The sequence below is a fragment of the Callorhinchus milii genome, unplaced genomic scaffold, assembly GCF_018977255.1.
Source record: "Callorhinchus milii isolate IMCB2004 unplaced genomic scaffold, IMCB_Cmil_1.0 Scaffold25, whole genome shotgun sequence".
Taxonomy (NCBI): domain Eukaryota; kingdom Metazoa; phylum Chordata; class Chondrichthyes; order Chimaeriformes; family Callorhinchidae; genus Callorhinchus; species Callorhinchus milii.
Window position 1 is genome coordinate 3,885,083 of NW_024704766.1, and position 21,245 is coordinate 3,906,327.

Sequence of the window (21,245 nt, forward strand, 5' to 3'; positions counted from 1 at the left end):
TGCCCTCTGCAGTCAAACAACTTACGCTGCTCACACCTGAGTAAACAGGTGAGGGTTTTCCAGTAACATCTAGTTTTGCGCGCTCGATGTATAAGCAATGTTATAAGCGATGGATTTGCTACCCAGAAGGGCTCGAGATTTTGAGGTTAAAATAGAGGTAAAATTGCACCAGGGCTTTGAAGTTGAGACGAAATTCCTGGGGTACACATAGCAGCCAAAACAAGGGGGTCCTGGGGAAATTTCCCCATTTCCCGTAGAGCCAGTCTGCCGGTAAATGCTAACTTCTGATCTCTATTCTTAATCCACCACCACAACCACCGCAACGAGATCTTGCCTTTATTACAGCGCTCTTCATGTGGGGGAAGCTTCCCGGATGGCTCATCTGTTTAACCATCAAATTCCTGGAACACTTCTCGGGGGGGGGGAGTGGGGGGCAGTTTGCACGGTCTCTGCTCCCTTCCTTCTGTCAAACAGAGCCCCGCATCAGTAAAACTCCGAGGGTGGCAGTTCCTGGTAACTTATACAGCAACAAGCTGCCGTTTATAAACATGGCTGCGAATAGATCGCCTCCGTGGCAATTCTGACAATAAACATTGTTTCAGCCATCCACAAGGGTGGAAGGTTCAGAAAACCATGTTTACACGAACGCCCGGTTATTGATGCAGCCTAAACATTGTTGGACACATAAGTCACACGGCCCCCAATCTGTTGTCTCCATGTTTATGTGTACAACATGTGTTATTCTACAGTCAGCCAGGACCTGACATTTCAGTCTGCGCTACTGCCCCACTTTCCTATTGCCTCCGGTTGTGACTTTTCAGATGAGACAACTCTTTCCCGTAACCAGCCCCCGCGTGCTGATAGCCGAACGACTGTGAGGTTGAAGCAATACGGATAACAACAATAATAATCCTTGAATTTGACATAGCGCCTTATCGCGTCGTTGAGATGTCTCAAAGCGCTTCACAGGATATACTGTAAAGTGAATTGACTGAACATTTTGTGGGCAAAATGTTGTACGTTAATTAATTTTCAATTCAGCCACGAAGTATGCAGCCGGTTAATCATGGACCCCAACGAGATAGTCTCTTCTGGTGGCTTTTTCAAGCTGATATGTTGGACCGGTGCTCACGCTTGCATTTCAGAGAACCTTAACAGCCAAGCTGGCCATTAAAGCTGGTGCTTATCTTGTTATGATACAGGGATCCTGAGTATCTTCACGGCTTCAAACGAAACAGCCAGCAAAGAAAAAAAGATTGAGCGAGATTGTTTCCTGCCCGTAGGCACTTGGCCAAAGATAACATGAAAAGAAACAATCAAATGCGTAGTGACCTGTGTGTTTGTATCCATGCTTATCATATCATTTAGCAAAGGGACATGTGGAGAGCCTCCAGCCAGAGACACAGCTGTGTTCCCTTGAGGAAACCAGATCTTCAATAAAAGGGGAACAACAGGCAACAGGCGTACTTAGCAGAGCACTCTCTAAGTCCTGTATCAGGAAATACAGATGGATTGAAGTGGCTATGGGAGGATATACTTCTGAAATAAAGCAGGCTTTATTACAATGGGCCTTTGGAAAGAATAGATTACAGATTAAAGGCTACGCATTGTTCTCAGAGTGAGCCTCGGTTTTTGTACCAATGTACCAAATATAGTTTGTAATTCTTGCAATTGATAATCTGCAGTGCGAGCAGTTTATCTTTAGGAGGTGCCGGCCTTCAGATGAGACGTTAAACCGAGTTCACGTCTGCCTGTTCGGGTGGACAATAAAGTTCCCAGATGATAATTCATAAAGATACAGGAGTTTCTCCCAGTGCCCTGACCAACAATCCCCAGATAAACTCAGTCATTTATTTCATGGCTGTTTGTGGGACATTGCTGTGAGCAAATTGTTTGCAGTGTTCACTCGCAAATATTAGTAACTGCACTTTATGATAACTCCTGTGAAGGACTTTGAGTTGCCCTGATGTGAAAGGCAAAGGAGCAACATTATTATTATTTAACAGTAATTATTGTTAGAAGGTTTTGGGACAGTTCGACTTTTAGACACAATACCAAATGCAAAAAAAATAATAATAATCCTTGCATTTGATATAAAGCCTTATCACGTCTTCGAGACGTCTCACTTCACAGAATATACTGTAAAGTAAATTGACTGTGTGTTTTGTGGACGAAACGTGGCAGCCAATTGCGCACAGAATGATATATGAGTTGAATTCACGCCTCCCTCTGCTAACTAAACATTTGTATCTCAGTAGCAGACGAACGGTGAGTTACATTCATTCTGGTTAAAGCCTGTGTTCAGTTCACTGATGGTCGTAAGAGGCCCGGTAGCTAAATACCCATTTAACGTGGTGTCGGGGTAGCAGATTTGCATCAGATGCCCCCTGCATGATCACTCCTAAATATCATCTACATAATCAAAACCCTATGGTACCATTCTCCACAGCAGGTGGATCCATCAAATGTTCTTTTAAATGGTTGGTTGTTCCCATGTGGAAAGAGAGTAGCAAAGGTGCCTGCAGTTTCTTATATTAAAAAAAGTGCATTTAGAACAAGGCAAAAGAATTACAGGTAATTTCACTCTCAATCAGGCATCTCAAATCTCATCATTCATTTGCCTCATTTTTGTGTACCTGCCATTTTTTATTGCACGTCTCCATTACATTTCGTTTCGATATGAATTCATAAGGGCTCTTGAAGTTACATGCGAACTTAAATATTTTCTAATAGCTCAGGATTGCAAGGAACATCACTCCGCACCTGAACAGCCACACCATCACCAACCCACCCACCAAGGACTAAAATAGCAGGAACTCAATTAACCAGAACAGCGCGATTTCGTAACACAATTGTGTGGGGACTTGAAAATGGAAACCCTCATTATTAAAGGGGCCTCCAAACGGTACCCACCAATGACCACCCCTTTAAAGGTAAAAACTGCGCCTGGGTCTAGATTTCTAACAATAGTAATCCGTGCATTTGTTATACCGTTGCGATATCTCATAGCGAGTGCTCCACAGGAAATACTGAAAAGTCTGTATTTTGTGGCAAACCGCGGCAGCCAGTTGCGCAATAAACAGCCGTGGAGTGAGGGACCAATTTTATTTGGGGGGGGATTTGTTGGCCAGGACACGGGGAGGGAGAAACTCCTCGCTCTTTTGGAATAGTGACGTGGGATCTTTAATGTCCACCTGAACAGGCAGATGGGACCTCGGTTTAAAGTCGCATCCGAAGGACGACACATCTGGCAATGCCACACACCCCCCAGCACGGGACCGGAGTGTCAGCTGAGACCGTGTGATTCCAAATTTACTCCATTAAAGTAGTATTCCTTAGCGCACGGAATCTGGCAAACTCTGTTGGTTTCAGTTTTAACTTCGAAGCCCGTTTTTTTTTGTTGTAGTTCTTAAAAGAAACTTAAGAGAAAACTGCCTTCGGAGCGAAAGACGGCACGTGACAGAATTTGACAGATTCTGGAGGCTGTGAGAAATGCTACGTGAATCACAACAACAACAACAACAACAGCTTGTGATTTATACAGCGCCCCTCACTGCAGGGTAGCGCCCCAGAGCGAAGCAGGTAAACCAAGACCACAGTGGGATTTCTTGCGACAGTGCTCCAATGCTACCCAATAAAATGAGCAAAAATAAGGCAATGCTGCCCCCAGGCTGAAACATGTGTATAGTTACCACAGAAGGCAGACGCTGGCAATATGTACCAAGAGCGCTCCCTGCAGGCTGCAGTGGAAACGAGCGTTGCAGGGTAGACAAATCTCACACAAATCTACCCCAGTAAAGCGTCACATCAGTGCTTAGCACTTAAAATGTTCATTGGATCTCATCATTTGTTGAAACACTCTTAACGTATCCATGTATCGCGACTAGCCTTTGACGAGGCAGTCTTTGACAACGCTTTCGGTCATTACAGCCACCCCATCTTGGGCTCGCACCCCGAGGACCCTAATGTCTGGATAAAGGTCTTCAAAGGAGCTTCACTTTCAATAAAAGTCTTTCATTATTCTGTAACCGTGTAATTATCTGATTGCTTCAATAAGAAACATAATCGTTGCATTTTGATATAGCACTTTATCGCATCTTCCGGATGTCACAAAGCGCCTCACGGAATATACTGTAAAGTGTAGTGACTGTGTATTTTGTGGGCGAAACACGGCAGCCAATTGCACGCAGTTCCTCAGTGGTCATAGCAAGACCTAAAACGTCTGCCTGATGATTATTCATTCTTTGTTCTGTGTGATTTATGATACTGTGACGCTATATCTCTTCTGTTAAAATACCGGCCATTTGGTGAACCTTTTCACCTCTTCTTATTTAAATTTTTTTTTTTTTTTTGGGGGGTGGGGGGGTTCTTTAAAAAGAAAAGTGAATGAAAGCTGAGCAAAGTGGAGAATCTCGGGATTTTAAACGCTTCAGCATTTTATAGGACAATTTGGCGCTTGCTGGAGAAAATGAGTGGCGGTCAAAAGAACGCTCACAACAAGGAGGCCCCTCACTTGCTCACTACCCTTGACAGCCAGTTGGGGGTGCAAGATTGTGATTTGTTTTTAATGCAGAAATGAACGCATTACAAAATAAAACTGATTGGAAGTGAATTGAATTATATAGGAACAAGCAGCCGGAAACCTGCATTAACGAACAACACAATGAGAAGCCCATTCACTCGGAAATTTGGGGATGAATGTGGGTCAGGAGGGGGATGTAAACCAGGCTTGTTTTTTTTCGTGCTGGAATTAGGCAACGCTGAATATGGGGAGTACTCTGAACCTCACCTTACCATTGGACTTTTCACTTTATTTAAAGCAGAGTTTTCTATCTTTCTGTGTTTTATTTGACAGAGCGCCTTGTCACGTCTTCGAGACGTCTCAAAGCGCTTCTTCACAGGATGTACTGTGCACTGCATTGACTGTGTATTTCGTGGGCAAAACGTGGATCGAGCGAACGAACGTTGGTGTGCATTTGCAACGTCTTTCAACCGAATTAGACGAAAATGTTTCATTTTAGGTATGATCAAGTCAACTGATCCAGCTACTGATCAAGTCAAATCTTTAGGTCTAACCATTGTGCCATTTTCCCATGTGAGGGAGGGAGGGAGGGATGCTTCACAGAAACTGCATTCATAAAGTTATCCCGCATCCCATTACTGTACAGTAACTACTCACCCCCCCTCCTCTGCCTCCTTCAAGACCTGTCTCAAGATCCTTCTCTTTCACCGTGCCTTCGGTCACCTGCTACCCCTCCCCTCCCCGCCTTCCACCCCTCCTGATCCCAACTACCAGCTCGGGTGCGGGTCCCTGACTGTCCAGCGCCTTCGGACGTCTCCTGGCGTGAAAGGCGCTGCACAAATGTAATATGTGGATGTCACGGCCTGAGTGACCAGTATCAGGTCGTGCTGTAATGAACACCAAGTTTGAAGAACCTGTTGACAATCAAGTGCCCAGACTCACTACTTGGACAAGGCAGTAGAGGGTGGCTGATGTCAGTGGAATGTGACACCCATTCCCTTGTAACCACAAATGCAAGACCCCTAAATTCCATGACGATGCATAACTTACTGACAGACCGAACAACAAAACAGCTTAATCGCGCACCAGTGTTATAAATAACGTTTTTTTTGTTCTAAGTGTGTGTACGGTTCTGAATCATGAACTCCCCAAATAAGTAGAAAGCTGTTAAAAAGTGCACGTTGTTGGAATGCACTGTTGTGCTGTAATCTTTGTCGGATTGCAGTTTGCATGTTTCGCATCTGACCTAAATACTTTCTGGTTAGACTTTCGGAAAGGCTGAAAAACAATGAGTTACAAGCACTGGCAATCTGAGAAGTCAGAAGGAAATCTGAGCTTCGCATTTTATTGCCAGTTTTTCCTCCCTCTCATTTACACACACAGACCTTCGCTGAGGTTCCTCAGATTTCAGGATCTCTCTATTAAGAATATAGGAACTGAGGAATATAAACAAGGAAGCCCATAAGCCCATCGTTCCATGGGATCACGTCCTACCTTTCTTTCTGAAATGAATGATCAATATTTTAGCTGGTGGATTGGATTGTTGGCCAGGTTCAGAAATGTGAGTCGTGTTGAAAGCACTGGGTGTGAGCTCTTAAAGAACCGTAGATCACTTCACACGACGGCACTTCTGGGAAACATGAAAATGAAAATTCTACACATGCGGTCTTCCAGAACAAGGCAAGAAAGGTGATGGGAGTGACCAACACTGTTGGATGGTATCACACTTGTTCACGTATCAAGATATAAATGAAAGTGCAATGAGAAAAATGACAGTGGGATCGAATTTGCAATATCCCGTAACACATTTCTTAATATGAGATGTGAAGTGATTCAAATTCCTAAAATATCAAATGTCCCACACGTGCCACGTTGTGGAAATTTGACAATTGCACGTTTCTTGTTAAGAAATCTGTTAAGAAATGCCCCCGAAATAGACCTGATCCATAAGGTTGGTTGCCTAACCGCAGCTCATAAATTGAGAGCTGAGAGGAGCGTGAGGAAGTGTTTATGGATCAAAATATGACCCTTCAACACACAGCCACTTGCTCTCCTCAATCAGCTGTCTTCTTCATGTAACCAAGGTATCCTTTCCTGCACTGAAGTCTCGCACCATTGACCGACCTGTAAATAAAGCATCATACACTAGCGGCTAAAATTAGCGAATGTTTTGATCTCTGGGTCTGTACTCACTCTGCTAATTGACCCATTGGGGGGGACTATCTACAAATACACAACTTAAATCTTCACCGTGAAGCCCTGTGAAGCACTTAGAGATGGTTCAACCACCCGATAACGAGCTATATCAAACGTAAGGATGGCTATTGTGATCTTCTAACAACTAAACCTGTTGAAACTGAGTTCATGTGGTTGTTGGTGGTTGCATTGATACTTACACCACATGCATAAATCTTCAATTACTGACAGTCTCAGACAGGCTATCAGGGAAAGGGTGAGAAAAGGCCAGTCCTCGAGGAAGGAATAATTAAAAGACAAGTTAATCTTGAAGTGGCTGATTCAAGAATGACTTGAGGTCACCGCCGAGGCTGACAACAGTGTAGCATACATGACCAAAGGCAGCTAGAGTAAAAAAAACTAGGAAAAAATATAGGGGAGATGTATAGAATATCAATTTAAATCAGTTCTATCAACCTTCAATCCATATTCTTTTGGGCAATTTAAGGAGACAAATATAAAGCTGAAGTGTGCACGTCCAAATAAGATGAATACCATCTGCTGAATGGGTTCTGGATCCGAATCAGTCCCTTGGGACAAGAGCAGACAGTTTACCATGCTTTAAAGTACAGCTGTGTGAGCCATTTCAAAGAAACCTACGGGAGGTTTGCTGCAGGAGCCACAACAAATGAGGCCTCGACCAAAACAATAGAATTATTCTCTGCCCAATCTTGTGATTCTTGTAAAATATTCACCGTCTGTCTTTGCATCTCCCCAGGCGGTTTATTGCAAGTTTGCAACTGAGGAAGGGTTCAATGCAATCTTGACAATATATTGCTGGTTCTTATTGACTCACGAGAATTTGACTGGTCAAATGGTTCTGAAAAGTAAATTCTCACTCGCGGGTAATAACAATAATCCTTGCATTTGATACAGCACCTTATCACATCGTTGAGACGTCTCAAGTGCTTCACAGGGTAAAGTGTAGTGACCGTGTATTTTGTGGGCGGGCGAAACGCGGCAAACCAAGGGTAGATAGAGATTTAAAAGATAAAGCTGGGGATCTCAACATCTTGTCATTGTTGGTAACCCTAAAAACATGTTTTAATTCATTTGGTTTTTGGTTTGCCAACTCTGGCAGTTTCAGACAGACTATCATTTTTTTCCACCTCCATCTCACCTGAAGGCGTTTAAATTATTTTCTCCCTTTTACTGTCATGTGTTTCCTGGGTTCCCTTGGATAAATCACCCAAGTGGCTCTTCTTCATGTATGAGGTCCTGACAGCGAGTATACGCAGGGTATTTGTCCTTGGAAGGAGTGGGAGGCGGGGGGAAACAGAATGGCGTGCAGCCAAGCTTAGTCCTGTTTTTACATGACATCCACTCTACAGAAGATGCCTTTGGATAGTGATGGGGAAGGGAGCCCCAGTTGACAATCTCCCCCCACTTAACTCAGTGGTAATAAAACCAATGTTAGCATCCCAGCTGGTTCCCTGGTTGAGATCCGCTAACTCAGCCCAGATTGGCATCCAAACCGAGTGTCTTGCAATCAGTCGATACTGTTTGGCTCAGGGGTGCGAGTATTGATCACGGGTATTTCCTGTTTTATATTACTGAGGGCGACAATTGTGGAGTGAGTGAGTGAGTGAGTGAGAGCAAGCGAGTGTCTCAAGGATCACAACTCAGCATGAAGTGCGTGAGAGCACCACTTTCCTAACCACTGAGCAATGCCTCCACCTCTCGTTAGTGCAGAACTTCATCAGCAGTGGCTAAACCTCGTTGCCTACCAATAAAGAAAGGCACCAAACTCTCCCCCCCCCCACCCCCCGCTAAACGAGCTGCTGGCTTCTCCAGTCAAAGCATTTAATAAAAGGTGATATGTTCCATGTGGTTTCATGGTCATACGTTATAGATTTCGCCCACAAAATACGCAGTCAATTCACTTTACAGTATATTTCGAGAAACTCTCTGTGAGTTCTCGAAGACGTGATAAGACTCTGTGTCAAGTGCAAAGATTATTATTGCTATTATTATTAAAGCTAATAGTCCCATCATACCACATGGAGCTATGGGAATGGCAGTTCATTTCATTCAAAGCTTTCAAAATTCACAATCAAATCTTAAAACTCTATTCTCCAAATCAGTTATTGAATCTCACGGATCGGAATTAAAGAATGGTTAAGAACCAGCCAGTTTTTCAGTGTCCAATGCACTCACTAAAGCCAATACTCTGTAACCTTGTTCTACCGGACATAGCATTATATTGTTATGCTCACTCTTGTGTACAAATTGGACCATTAGACTCTGCAGAATCAAATAGCCATCCAATTATCATGTCGCTCAAAGCAAAATAACACTACAGAGTTTGTATGACAATCATTTGGTGAAGGTTATCAATTAGAAGCCGGTTTTTGTCAAGGATTTCCCAGGACGCTGACATTTCAAATCCCACCGACTTTCACACAACAGTCACTCACTCATTGCCTTTTCTATCTGTGCAGACCACACAATTTTCTCTGTTATTGCTTGCTGGCACTTCAGCTTTGAAGTGGCAAAATAAAGAGTCTTTCAGTTCAGAACGAAGTTTCTTATAAAGCAATTCCCTTCTTTCAGCCCGGCTTCATCTGCTCACTCCACTGTTCCCTGCGGAGATGAAGGGGCATTTTTGTCCCAGCAACCGCAATATTCACCCTGGATATGTGCCTACGAGATGGGCTTGGCTTTAGGCTGACAACCTGGGGCCTAGTTTGGGTGACATTTTAACTCAGATTAGATTGTAGGCCTCAAAATGCATAGAGGTGGGCTCTGGGTGGTTGTCTGGGTGATATGCTCTTCAGCGACCACAAGCCTGAGGTGATCGCTGCTATATCCATGAAACCAAGTCTTTCAGACAAGTTTCTAATGCCTCTAGGAACACAGAGTTCCTTTTCTTCAAGTTAAGGTTAATATTATTCTCCTACTGTGTGCTCAGGTTCTTACAGAGAGGCAAATTTGACGCACAAGCAATGCTAATACTCTTTGGTTCAGTTCATCACAGTCTAATCCTGACTGAGCGATTCAGAAGTTAAGCGACTCGTTTTCATTACAAATATCCTTTTATGTCGGATAGTCACCTAAAATTAAATGAAATGCCACTTACTTTCAAAGACAAGTAATCCCTTCAAAACTGGGAATCTGCACAGACCCAAGGAAAAGTCAACAATATGTGTTTGCCCAGAATCCGAAATGATTGATAATTTTAAGACGAGGAACATTTGACCGCAATTTATGTTTCAGCGAAATTCGTAAAGGTTGCCTCTTTTTTCCCGCGGAAGCTTGGATTTACTGCACTGTAGGGGTCTAATTTGTGGCGTGTCTTAGTGGGATTCCTTAATGAGAAGTCCGAGCAAAAATAGTGACCCGTTCCAGTGACTGCAGGTGCTTTAAGATGACCTTTCGAAACTTCACTCAATGTGTTCAAACTTCCCCTAGATTTGGTTGAATATCCTTTCGTAAACCTCATATTTTAGACCCCTATTCAAGGCTACAAAATGTTCTTCTCTGTGAAGGATGCTATATAAAGGCAAGATGTTCACTTCAATCCATGTCTGCCGTGTTTCGCCCACAAAATATACGGTCAATTCACTTTACAGTATATTTTGTGAAGCGGTTTGAGACATTTCGAGATCAAATGCAAGGAACATTATTATTATTAATACTTAAAACTCTATTGAGCAGTTCTACACAGCGCCTTTGGTGATATGTGACCGTAATGGGAACAACAACTTTACATTTATAAAGTGTCTTTCACGTCGGGAGGATGTCCGAAAGCGCTGAATTAAATGCTGATATCGCCACAGGCAATGGGGGTAAAGCCGAATAGAAATTTTAACCACCGAAATGTTATCCTCAGATTTTAAAAACGGAAAACCTTTCTTTTGTTCTTTCATTTAATTTTGAAGAGATTTTTTTTGCATTTAACCTGAAAAGAGCGAAACCCGACAACGTCACTGTAACCCACGCTGCCGGACACAAGGCGTTAAGATTAGGCTTGGTGTTTGGACTGCTGAAAATAGGATGTTAGCGCCTTGTCTAATAAAATGATGAAACAAAACATGCTGATCATTGCTCCTTGAAGTCCCAAGAGCTGCAGAGCTGCGTTTTAAAGTTAAATATTACCTCGATCCCCTGGCCTTGCCCCCTCTCTCCCCATTTTCAGGTCACCTTTGAAGACCTTCCTCTTCGACCATGCTTACGGTCACCTTGGCCACACCACAGTTCAGCATCGGGCTCCGCCACTGGTAAACGCTCTGAGACGCCACCCAGGATGAGGGGCCACTACATAAATGCAAGTTGTTGTTGCAGATACACCAGCACCACCAACAACTTGCACGCAATGGCCTTCAGGCAGGATAGGGTCTCGGAGCACTGCACAGTGGTGGGGTTGGACACCAGGTAAGGGAGAAGGGGGAGGTGACCACAGCATGGTGGAAGAGGTTGGTCTTAAAGTGGGATTTAAAGTTGGGTAAAGAGGAGAGGGAGAGGTGGCAGGTAAGTGTTATCAGGAGAGGCGAGTTAGGTACACGTAGGAATACCCAAGTAAATGTGGCCAGGATATTGACAGCTTGATGACTTAATAATAATAATAATCCTTGCATTTGATACAGCGCCTTATCCCGTCTTCGAGACGTCTCAAAACACTTCACAGAATACACAGTAAAGCGAATTGACTGTATGTTTTGAAGTGAGAGTGACGAGGTAAGCCGGGGTCAAGTTATCGAGAATTTACTGTAATATAGCAGAATAAATGTGAACAACGTCAACAGTCTTAACTCCACCACAAAAGCAAACTGCCTTCGCCAAAAACCTCAAAGTTGTGGCATGATTCGCACTCTTTGTTGTCAAATAGAGATTTCAGTTTGAACTTTGGCTCTTGAGTGTAATGGACTCGGATCAGTTTAAATTGAGCCAAGGGCACATCACTCACCCTTACATAAATACCTCTTGCAGGAGGTAAGGAGACTGCTCACAGTTCAAACACCCACCCTGCATACCTCAAAGGTGCCCAAATATTTGTCCGTTTACTGCATCAGTAACAAAAACCCATGTGGATTTCATAACAGTGCGGAATTTTTTTTTGCTGATAACATTCATATCAGGGCTGTAAGTGTATTACTCAAAGGATGGACAAGACTAATCATTTTGGTACCACACTTTTCACATTGTGTAAACAGTCTCAAAGCCTTTCACAGGATAAACTGTAAAGTGTAATGACCGTATTTGTGGAGGTGTGAACAAACACAGCAGACAATTTACACCCAACTCTGTCTCACAAACAGCCGTGAATTGAATGAACCGTTTTCTATGGGAGAATTGTTTGATAGGATATAAACTGGGAGAAACTCCCTTATCTTTTCAAGTAACGCCATAGACTTTAACATTTATCTGAGCAGTTAGACTGGCCCTCGGCTTCACATCTCATCTGAAGGACCTGTTTCACGCTATTCCTGAAGGTGGCAAATGTCATGTTTCAAACCAAATTCATCTTAATAATCACCCCCATTTCAAAACTTTAATGATTGGGGTTTAATCATATGTTTGTTGCTAAAAAAAAAATTATTATTGTCTTAAATATGCAACAAAAAGACTGGTATCTTTAGCAATCGTTTCAAGACAGCATTCAATTTCATGAGATTCTTATACTTACCATTCTGATATTTTGGTTAACTGGACTCAGAGACATCATACCTTTGTTCACTTTCATCTTCGATGGAACAGACACCCATTGTGAAGGCAATGAATCAATTTATTGCATAAGAATCAGTCACTGTAGGCAGTTACTAAAGTACACCCAGTCCTGTTCCGCAAATGTGTTTGACAATCTGTCAACGGGTTCAACATGTTGTGAAAATTATCAATGTCAAATGAGCTCCGACACAGAACAGTGAGTTCAATCTACAAGTCTGTATGTGTTATTCAAACATTCAAATAGTCCAATCTGCCTTTAACTCTTTACAATTCTAATTACTGCAGTTTGGAATAAGCGTACAGTCCCTTGAAATCGCTTTTTTTTAAAAAATAATAATAATTTGGGCGCTTAATCCATGACTGTTTGTGAGACACTGCTGTGGGCAATTGGCTGCCGGGTTTCGCTCACAAAACATACAGTTAATCCACTTTACAGTCTATTGTGTGAAGTGATTTGAGACATCTGAACAACGTGATAAGGCGCTTTAACAAAAAATGCAAGGATTATTATTAAGTGCAGTAGCGGCATAGGTTAGAGACTGACGTGCGTATAGTAGCATGCAAGTGATCTACCTAGCTGAGCAAAACACCGGTTAAAAAGATATGTAAACGTTTTACCACAGGTTTGCTAAGTGATTCCAAATATTTCCTGCGCTGGTTCCAAAAGGAGGCTTATCTGGGATTTCGATCGCACCGTATCCCATTTCATTTGGATGCCTATAAACTTGGAATTTTTATTTGACTGACCAATTGCCAAAGGAATGGAAGGACATGGTGCATAGCCCCGAACCTACAAACTGTGCGATACAACCAACCACACAAGGTGGCTGTTATAACGTGCTTAAATTGCCTATAATAGTAATCCTTACATTTGCTAGATTATTCAAAACTCTGCAGCTTGTGCCCTTCTCCCACACTAATCTCCGTGAACCGATCACCTGCATCCTCGCCCGGCTCCACCGGCTCCCTATCCCCCAGAAGATCAAGTTCAAGATCTACGTCCTCACTCTCACTCCAAGGCCTCGCTTCTCCCTACCTCTTGCGACCTGCCAAAATGTTACCAACCTGTGTCATCTCCCTCTGCTCGACGGGTACTGGCCTGTTCCATGTTCCACCCCCCCCACCCTCCGCTCTGCCCGCTCCACCATCAGGGGTCGGACCTTCAGCCTTAATAACTGCTCCCTCTGCCTCACCCCCTCAATTGAGCTTGTTTTCTGCTATGCATTGCGGTGTGACAAGCCGACTGATCAATACAGGTGTGGTCAGTCACTGGCGCAGCACAGAGGTTCGAGATGGAGTTCTGTCCTCATACAGGACAGTGGAGCATCAGAGTGACTTAAACTTTAAAATGATTGGCGAGATCCAAGTGGCTCGTTTCGTCAATTTTATCCATAAGTGTGAAGCGATTGATTTATTTCACACGTCTCTGTTAAAACTACTTCTCTTTTCCATTAAAGCATGTGGTATGTGGCAGATAAACAGTGGTTTGGGGGGAATCAGCTGACGGAGTGAGTTATGCAGTTATTGCACTTGTAAGTGGTTTATTTACAGATTAATTGGTACTTAGTATTATTCATCCTTTATCTTCTGATGTGCCTCGCTGCCATGACTCACTACCACCAGCAAGATAGGCTACTTTATTTTAATATCACAGCCAAAGTGGAGAGTGTCGAGACAAATCCAGTTGCTATTGATAGNAAAAAAAGAGTATTTCAGCTGCACTCGAGTTTCAGTTTGAGTGATTGATTAGAGTATTTCTTGAGTTGCAAAACAATTTAACATTGATGCCATGGTTTGTGCAACTGAATCCATCTGTTCCAAGTACGTGTATGATCTTAACCTTTCAGGCTGCATCGAGAAACTTGATGTAAAAGTTTCTGTTCATTTAGTGCTCATTGGGAGGCAAAATGTGGTGTAGTCCTGGAGCTCAGTGGTTACAGCACTCGCCTCACAAGCAAGAGGACCTGGGTTCAATTCCCGGACAGGAAAAAACATTGGGCAAGTTTCATTACTCCACCTAGCAGAAAGTAGGAACCCGGCTGATAGTCGATTTTGGATCACTTCTCTCGGGGTAATAATCCCTCCAAAAATCAAAATAAATAGTAATAATTTGGACACTCAATCCACGACTGTTTGTGAGACGCTGCTGTGCACAATTTGTTGCCGGGTTTTTCCCACAAAATATACAGTCAGTTCAGTTTACAGTATATTCAGTATATCTCGAAGACGTAATAAGCGCTATATCAAATGCAAGGATTATCATTATTATTATGCACGATGTGATTTTATAAATATATCTGATGGCACATTTTTCCCACCATTTCGGGCTATCTGTTCAGTAACGAACAGAATTTTGCACAGTGGCCTGGTGAGTAATAAGGGCTTCTTTGGAACAAATCTGGGGTTTGTGGGACCAACAATCCTAAAACGAACCTTGTTCTGATTCGAGCCTCCTTGCCTGCTGAAGTGCTAATGACCCGCAAAGTTTATTTCTTTCAAAACGCACATCACCTGCAGGGTTAAAAAAAAACATTCCACTATTCCGTCTGATGGAAGACGTGCTGTTACGGTGTGGGCTCTGGGGATTTCACGCTTTTATTTCTTAACTTCAATTCATAAAAGGCTATCTTTGCTTTTCTTTCCAGCGGTGATCTTATTAAAAGGTGTATTGTGGGGAGGGCGTGTAAGGGATGCATTATATCCTTACTTTCCGCCCAGTGGGGGCCTGAGTAGCTGTCTATAGTTTAATGATAAGTAGCTGGTCAGAAATGGCTTGAGGTTCCGACCACCAAGGTCTTAAAACCTGGACCCAACCGTCCTAATTACAGCCTCTCTTCAGTTTAAAGTAGATATACTGTCATTGCCGCCTTAAACTTTAGGTTGCATACGTGTCAAGAGCAACGTACAGCTTCCGCTTTCTTTTTTCTTTCTTTCTTTCTTTCTTTCTTTCTTTCTTTCTTTCTTTCTTTCTTTCTTTCTTTCTTTCTTTCTTTCTTTCTTTCTTTCTTTCTTTCTTTCTTTCTTTCTTTCTTTCTTTCTTTCTTTCTTTCTTTCTTTCTTTCTTTCTTTTTCTTACTTTCTTTCTTTCTCTCTTTCTTTCTTTCTTTCTTTCTTTCGAGAAAAGGTCAGTGTAGTGTTTTTTGCACATTCATCAGAACGTTCACACTACCTTGGCCTCATCCTCCATGAGAAACGTCGAGCCCCCAGCCTCACTGCGCTAAGCTGCAACACAAAAGGATTAAAGCCAGGCCAATTGCCGCCCTCACAGCTGATCGGATGGAAGATAATGGCTGAAAATAAGTGAAAGGAAAATGGCCTCTTTACCGCAATAAACTTAAGGCACCCTGTATCAATAAATACAGCCTTGTAACAAGCAAATGCTTTTCGGTTAGAAGTGCACTCTTCGCCCATCCTTATTTTATTTGGCTAAAAAAAATATTTCCCGGTTGGTTCCTGCCATGCACGGTACTCAAAGCATTCCATGATTACCAGCTTCTGTTCATCTGGGACCTTTGATCCAATACAGTGAATCCCCCTCGTCAATGTTCTGGCTATCTTGTTGCGCAACAAGACATTATTATGGGACCTAAATTAAGGCCTTGGGAAGTGAAAGATATTTAACATTCAATCGAGTGAGTTGATGCCTGGTCAGACCTGTGCACGTGAAAGTGAAACACAAGAGGCCAAATCAATTTCTACTTCCTGAGGATAACCAGGAGAGCATTATGAACAGATAACATCGAAGATCTATGCTACCTTGAACTTCTTCTCCTTGATTTTTTTGTAAGATAGCAGGTCAACAAAACCATTTCTGTCTCATCTCAATACATGTGACCAGGTCAGAGTATCCTTCTGAGGCTGTAACGTAAGCATGAGGTTTTTGTTAGTAACCGCAAAGTCATACAGTGCTTTAAGAGAGCTTTGGGGCTCGGGAATGAGACGAGAAAGCACGGATCGATGATACAACAATAATCTTTGCGTTTGATATAGCACAAACAATAATACGTTGCATTTATGTAGCACCTTAGATCATCTTTGATGTCCAGAATGACTATCCTGGAAACTTGCTTCACCAAGTTTCCAGGATAGTCAGTTGCATACTAGGAAACAGCTTTGCCGACTGAGCCATTGACCCAACCATAACATCAAAATTACATGAAACGTTGCGCAGAAACAAGACACAAAGCATCCATTTTAATATGCAAAGGCTCATCACTTTACTACGGCACTGTTTGTGCAGTGGGTGAACAGAAGCAGTACATACTACATTCATTTAGATAATGACAAGGTAATGGCTTATCTCTGTCCTTGATTCCGTTACTGATATCCAAAGACCTGAACTTGTTTCCTGAGTTTATTGTTCGCTAACCAATGCCAACTTCATTTACAAGAGCAGACATCAAAGAAAATGTAATTCTGTTATCAGAAATATTAAAAACAGCATTGAATGCTGATTAATCCATTCAGTGGGGGTAAACATTTCAGAGAATGTTAAAATATCAGAAGGAAATCATTTGGCTTATCACGTTGGTGCCAGCTATCTAATTTAATTCCAGCCTCTGCTGTTTCCCTATACCCTTTAATACTATGTTTTCCTTCAAGTTAAATGTTTTTATTTCACCCAACAAAATACATGGTCACTACACCCTCATAATATATCCCGTAAAGCACTCCTCCCAATGTGAAAGCCGCTATAATCAAATGCAATTCATTTCATGACCTTTTTTTTGCCCTTATCCTGTTTTTATACCAAGTATCTTTGCATTTCCTTTCAAGTTAGTGTTATGTTTTAACTGGGTTTTTTGCTTTCCCTCCTTTGTTATCCTTCCGCTCCAAAACTCAGCATAACACTACTCCTTGAGTAGCTAAGAGTGCAGATAAACAGGTCCCAGAGCGCTCCGATTTTATCAATCCAGCTTGCGCAGTAGTTCATAAACTGTTAATAAAATATTATTATTATTATATGTTGTTACGTGCACTGGTTCAACCAACAACATTGAATAGCAAAGAAACGTTCAATGTCAAGGCTCACATGTGAATGATAGTCACTTGGGTGTGTGCCTTAAGAATGATAACCCATTGGAAACTGTGGCCAAGTAGAAGAAGGCAAACACAAGTGAAAGGGCTTTGGGAGTGGAGAATTTTGAAGGAGAAATGATGTACAACAAACAACAAATTTCATTTCTATTATGCCCTTCACGAGGGGTAGCCTCCAGGAGCGATTCACAGTGGCGGAGTTTGACACCGAGCCAGGGAGAGAGGGAGGGGGGGAGGTGACCGTAAGCACGATCAAAGAGGAAGATCTTTAGGCGGGACTTGAAGATGGGGAGGGAGGGGGCAAGGGGGAGGGATTGAGGGAAAGAGTTCCCGAGCGATAGTGGCCAAAAAAGCGATGGTGGAACAGAGAGACCGAGGGATAAATGGGAGGCCGGAGCTAACTTAAACGTACACTAAACTAAAAGCCACAACTGATTGATGAAAGGGTTGAAATACAATCAAACTATATGGCGACAAATTTACAATACTATATAATACTATATAATGTGCTCGCAGTACTCAAACGAATTGAGTTTCATCAAGTTCATCTGGTTGACATTTTGTGTGACAGGTGACTGAGGAATCTTACAAATTATTTTATTATCATTTTTACTTATCAAAAAATAGATCTTCTGTGTTTATAAGACTGTAACTGAGTTTGATCTTTTTAAAAAAATCCCCAATTACCTTACAATCCCTACACTAGAGATTTCCACTGAAACAGGGTCTGATTTTTTTTTCCCCCCCTTGAAACGTCTTAACTGTGCTATGGTTTGGTTCAGGAGTCAAAGGTAAAATCAGAAGACTTTTTAAGATTTAGTTCGAGATTTACTGTGCAGAGAAAAAGCTGACTGTCGAACGTTACCTATTCCAGATAGAAGTATTCCAGATAGAAGTATTCCCGGTCATTGCGTAACTCAATGTAACTGCCTGCTGAATTTCAGGAAGAATACCCAACAGCACACGTTTCACTATTTTGAATGAATTCATGAATTAAATCAAAACTCCCCCAAAAATCAAAAATACGAAAGCAACGCTTGAAATGTCAGGGCTAAAATAATGTCATCCTTCACATGTGAAGAGTTTCACGTGAATGTAACCTGTCCAATTAAGATTCGATATCGAACTTTCTAAGATTCGATCCACGAGATCATTGCTTCACACACAGTCTATCGGAGCCTGAAAGGAAGTTTAAGCTTGACATTACGAGGTCAAAATGTGATGTTTCATGACAAACTCAAAGTGATAAAACACACTGAATAATTTGTGAAACAATGCCGACATTCATCCTGATATCTATCAAAGGTTTTTAAACTCTTGAAAAATATCTTTTTATGAAAGGATTTATCACTTGTCAGAATCACTCGAGCTATTAGTAAATCAACTTGGAGACGCGATTTGACAGTAATGTAAAGCTCCTTTACACAACTGATGAATGTACCGAAAGCCCAATGCTTGAACATGTTCCCATTATTGAGGAATGGGTGATTAATTCATGTTCCCACCTCTGATGCCTGCAAGTATCAAACCAACATTGTTGTACAAAGTCTTGAGGCTGCTAACATTTATCGGAGGAGGAAAAAAAATTACAACCGGTTTCCATGGCAAACTCACAATCACGTCATTCCTTCTCCAGTCTTCAACGATGATCTTAATAAATGGGATGCTCGGCTGACCGGCTTGACTGAAAACTGTACTGAGACATCTCACTCATTTTTGCAAGTCAGTTGCCAGAACAACTTAAACCAATTACCTGCAGAAGTTTATTTTTTTTTCCAAAAAAAATCAAAGTTAAATCCTTGTCCCCAAAGTGATTAGTATCTCGGAGCGCTTTAAGATTGAAGGTAAACATCTTCTACGTTTCTCCTGATGTTAAGCTTTAAGACCAAATGGTCTTACGGGCTAAAGCTGGTCGGAATTAACTTTATACCTCTCAGTTTACAGTTTCGGGTAACTCTAAGTTTAAAGCGTTTTGCCAATATTACACGTTGGAATTGGAAGCTAGAGAAACAGTCAGGAATAACCTAGTGTATAGTTCTCATGGATCAACAATTGACCACAAACTGGTTAGTCCATTATAAGTCAATTATTTAGCCCATGTTTTCATTCCTGGCGTTTCTTCATTGGTGAACAAACAAACACTGAACTATTCTCTTTCCCCATAGATGCTTCAGAGATACGCTATTGATTCAAACCAGTTTTGCACACCTTTAAGGAAAAAGTAGTGGAGAAAGTTAGTCTCAAACTTCCCATTATCTCACATTTCTTACGCCACAACATTGAACATGTCATAAACACTGAGGAAGTAGTGAGGTCTACATGTGCTGAACACTAAACAATATGCAATCTTTTCATGACATCTTTATAAGAGATTTGGCATTTGGCAAAAATCCCATTAATTCCTCTCAAAAACTTTAGTTTAAGGTGCTGTGATTTCAAGGTCCTGTCACATTTTTACAAGCTTTCGACAGGTAACACCAACATATTTGTTATGTCTGTGTTATGTCCCTTTCAATTTGAGAGAGAAAAAAAACAATCACAGATTAGGAGACATATTGGTTGGAAGATTAACAGTGTTGCATTTCACCGGTTGAACACATCAACTTTTAGTCACATATAAAATGTAATTTGTTGTAAGTAGAGACACGAGAAAAGATTGACAATCTAACATTGTCTTTATATATCTAGTAATAAGTCACTAATTATAGTCACAGGTCATACCTCTCAAACAATTGCCATGACCTAAACCTACCAGTGGGTCATTGATTGTCTCACTGTGCTATTTTGTGTGAGATCTCTTTGTGTCATCAGCAGATTTAGTTTGTCGGCTTAAACTGTCAAATTAATGAAGGCCTTTTACTTCAGTCATTCCGTTTCAAAAGAAAGTGCTCCATTGTAGAAACCAGTTGCCAGGCCCCTTATTAGCAAAAACATTAAAGGCCATCCATTCACTTAATTGTGGGATGCTCAATGCACATCAGACCCGCAAACTACGCAGTGCTGAATGAAACCTTTATGAATAAAGATGGCACAAACTTGACAATTCATAACCGAGTCTGACAGGAAGAACGCATCTGAAACTGCTTTGTATCTCAGCTGTCTTGTCACTGCTCATTTAACAGCTGTAATCGCCCCCATCCCTCTCAATCCCTGATCGTCACCCAGAAAAAAAAAAGCAGGAATAATTTCACGTAAAAGGTTATGATATTCGGTGTTTGTTTGGCTCCGAAGGGGCTATGGAAAGCCAAATCAAAAGACGCAACAGTTTTTCAAACCAACTCGGCTTTCCATGGCAGGTTTTTGATCTTCTCGGCTGTTTAATTATGGGGGGAAGGAGTGAATCCCGTGATTAGCATTATTCGATTAAAGAAAATCAAATCACTCTGATCGTTTCAAGCGAGCAATGTTTCGTTATTACTCCAACCCCTTTTCCTGCTGCGGCACCATTTGTTCTGAGCAAGCGATTTCAAACTGCTTTGGGACCAGGAATGATCCCACCTTCACCCACAAAATACACAATCTATCCACTTTGCAATATATTCTGTGAAGCACTTTGAGATGTATCAACAACGTGATAAGGCGTTATATCAAAGGCCAAGGATTATTATTATTATTATTATTACTAAGTTGGCATCATCCACTTCACTGACCTGCTCAGTGCTACAACAACAACATCAACAACTTGCATTTATATAGCACTCCTCACGCAGGCTTGCGTACCAGAGCGCTTGCATGGTTAGAAGAGGCAATGAAGCAGAGGGCAAAACATTTCCCCCAAAGACAA